The sequence below is a fragment of the Leucopleurus acutus genome, assembly GCF_964270905.1.
Source record: "Leucopleurus acutus genome assembly, chromosome: 18".
NCBI classification, from domain to species: domain Eukaryota; kingdom Metazoa; phylum Chordata; class Mammalia; order Artiodactyla; family Delphinidae; genus Leucopleurus; species Leucopleurus acutus.
In genome coordinates, this window is record NC_139160.1 from 40170883 (window position 1) to 40174559 (window position 3677).

General features: G+C 40.5%; 1 pseudogene across 1 annotated transcript; it reads left to right on the plus strand.

Annotated features, from left to right (window-relative positions):
• Positions 1-1980: 1980 nt before the first annotated feature.
• LOC309974551 (myb/SANT-like DNA-binding domain-containing protein 7) lies at positions 1981-3215 on the plus strand (annotated as a pseudogene). Its single transcript has one exon. The product of its transcript is annotated as a myb/SANT-like DNA-binding domain-containing protein 7 (transcript).
• The last annotated feature ends 462 nt before the right edge of the window (positions 3216-3677 follow it).

Here is a 3677-nt window from a genome sequence, read left to right on the forward strand (position 1 = left end):
AATATATAAACATTTCTGCCTTTGATAAGCTGACTTACCAAACTAAAATTCTATCTAGCATCATATTTGTTCTGAACATCTTTTGTGTATACATTTATATTTTATGGTAAACTCAGTATAAAACTTTTTAATTAAACAATTTGAACACATGCATGTGTATATATCAAACAATTTTCAGATTTTTGCATTTGACAGTGAAAACTGAATGCTATTTTTGGAGAGCTCCATGACAAATGAGCTCTTAATTATGCTATGTTCCATGAATTCTGGACTCCATTTAGATGGTACCCAGATCTCTTTAAGTAAACTCAAATGAAAAAACAGAAAGAATTAAGCAATTAATAGCCTGGTTATAAAAAGATTGTCTGATTTAACATTAATTGTAGTTAACATTATTAATAGTTTATTTATAAAATTTAATACTTAAAATGGCTATAAATTAGCTGTCCATTTCCCTCTTTTTAAATATGAGGGAACTGAACCATATACGTAGAGAGTATTAGAGACTATATGTTAAACCTATGTATTTTAGATCTAAAGACTACATTCTTCACTATGACAATGTGTTGATTTAATATGCTTAGAAAGCATATGCATAATAATTCACCTCTCTGTATTATTTGCCCATGACCACTCTATAGGTACCCTTCAAACAGCTTATACATATAACAGTGTTTATTTAACTGTACTTAAAGTGCATTCAATTAAATTACGACAACACTGAGAAAATACATTTGGCTCACAATTTCAAATTATACTCAAAAGAAAGATATGTTACATGTTTTTCTCCCTCAAATATGATATCTTAATTTTCCTTTATCAGAATAATTTTCTTCTTATAACCAGTGTGCTCTGAGATGGCTATCTGGTTTGTAGCTAACGTATCTTGTTCATAGATAATTACTGTGTGGTAGGATAACATTCAGGATTTGTTTTTTAAGGCAAGAGTAATTAAGTAAGTCACAAATCTTATAACTTAAATTACCGTTTAAACATAATGTTATAACAATAAAATATATTTTAAAAAGTGAAAACAAATAAAAATTATTTTGTTTATAATTCTATTAGCATACGATAATGACATTTTTTAATTTTCCATTTTGTTTTCTAAATTTTATTAATTATAAAAATGTTATTCTTTTATGTCATTGCAAAACTGTCTTTCATATTGCTTACATGTAAATGTTCAGTCATGTCACTATATGTAAGTAGGAATTTTCAGCAGTTACTACACGCCTAGGATTTCTAGGCATCTTCATGTACTCAGCTATCCTGGCTTCCCGTTTTGCAGTGTGTTCTAATAGTAATGTTGATGGTTCAGAGGTGAAACTGATTTAATCCAAAATGTCAATATTACTATTTAAGATTAGCTTTTTATACAGAATTGGTATGTTTAATGCTACCCACCAATAATAGTTTGTTTCTTTGTACTGTCAGGACCCAATGTAGTATGATTTGTTTGAGAAAAGAGGTTATTATCTTACTTGCATTTATTTCAACTGCTCCATGCTTCAAAATCTAATCATTTTTCACACTTACTCAAAAATATTTTTTTTAATCCTAAACACTTCATATATCTATACAAACAAAGAGGAAAAGAAAATAAATCATTAGTAAGCAAGCGCAAAATAATCTATCACATACTAGAAATTCCAAGGACTATTCTCCAAAATATAGTATTAATAAATCTAGGGCCGGGCGCTGTTGTGGTGCAGGGGCCACTCATTACTGCTACCGCCATCTCTGCCACCTCATGGCGGCCATCGGGGTTCACCTAGGCTGCACAACAGCCTGTGCAGCCATCTATAAGGGTGGCCGGGCTGATGTGGTTGCCAATGATGCAGGTGACAGAGTTACTCCAGCTGTTTTTGCTTACTCAGAAAATGAAGAGGTTGTTGGATTGGCAGCAAAACAAAGTAGAATAAGGAATATTTCAAATACAGCAATGAAAGTAAAGCAGATCCTTGGCAGAAGCCAGAAATGCAGTCCTTGGACCTGGCTTCTCAGCAATTAGCCTTGAGAGGGAAGAATCATCTGGCTCCTGGAGATAGACCAGAGCACACAGAGCCTCCCCACAACTTCAGATCAGCACCTTGCTGCCAGGAGCCTCCTCCAGCTAGCCTTCCTTCACAGTCCGCTATGGCCACTTCCAATAGCAGTGCGGGCATCCGGTGGTCCAGACAGGAGACACAGACGCTTCTCTCCATACTAGGCAAGGCACAGTATATTCAGTGCCTCCAGACCATACATCACAATGCAGACGTCTACCAGGCTGTGTCTAAGCAGATGCAGCAGGAAGGCTTCTGCTGCACTGAGCATCAGTGCCGCTCCAAGTCCAAAGTCCTGAAGGCATTATATTTAAAGGTCTATGTGGCCCACGCCACAAGTATGGGTGATCCACCACACTGTCCCTTTTATAGATACGTTGGATCACCTTCTCGGAAATCAGATAGTGACTGACACAGAAAACTTAATGGAGGAGGCTGCTTGGGCCCAGCACTGTGATCAGAACTTGGCGGCCTCTGCCATCCCAGGGGAAGAGGGAACCAGCATTCTGGGACCAAAAAGGACTCAGGCAGCAAATCATCAGCCTATCTTGAAAACAGTTAAGGAATCAGATGAGGATTGTCAACTGAGGATCAGTGACCAGATGAGAGAAACCAGTGACCTTGAGGACTCCTGGGATGAATCCTTGGGTGCAGGGTGCTCTCAAGGAATCCCAGCTAAAGTAGCTCCCACCACCTTTTCAGTGGTGCAGCTGCTCCCTGTCAGAGCAGCCCCATGACCAGACTGGGAGTGTCTGGTGAGCCCAGCCCCTACACAAGCTCCGGCCGAAACATTCCCGGGGTGGCCTCGGCATGGCGGCCTCCAGTCTCCTCCTCCAGAGTTCCTTTTGTTTCTGGTGGGGGTGGGTCTTTGACCAGTGAGCCCCCTCCCAGGTGGGCAAGGTGAAGAAGGTGGTCAGTGGCCAGGACTATTGCAGCCAAGTTGGCAGAAAACAGGAGATTGGCACGAGAACTTTCAAAGTGGGAGGAAGAAAAATTGGACCGGCTGATTGCCATTGGCGAGGAGGCCAGTGCTCAGCAGGACCCTGCCAATGAGCTGTGCAGGTCGTGGTTAGACACTCGGCCACAGCGGTAGAAGAGGCAACTGGTGCTTTTCAGATAGGGCTTGAAAAGTTTCTTCAGAGGTTCATTTCAAACACCAAAAGTTAGTTGATCACACAAGGCTGTATTTCCTTCTCTGGCAGGGGTCCTTCTGAGGTCCTTCTGAGGTCCGGGTCCAACAGCTGCCTTCTGGTACCCTGGCTCCTTTCTTGTGTCTTCAGAAAAAAAAAACAGTGGATAGACCATTAAGGTGCAGACGGGTAGGAATATACTTGCTTCTCCCAAGATTCTCCACTAGTTGAAAGGCCTTTCAGAAACATGAGTGGTGGCCTGGTGCAATGGAAGTAGCCAAGTCCAGAGAGCTAGTTAACCCTGGCTTCATCACTGATGTGCGACAATTTAGTTTACCTCTTAACACCAGTTTCCTCGGCTGTTAAAAGGAGGCAACCTGCCTACCTCACAGGGTTGTTGCGAGGATCAGATGGCTTAAATAGATGTGAAAGGATTTAAAAGTTTAAAAGCACTATACACATGGAAGTTATTAAAGCATATGACCCTGGCCGAGATCAG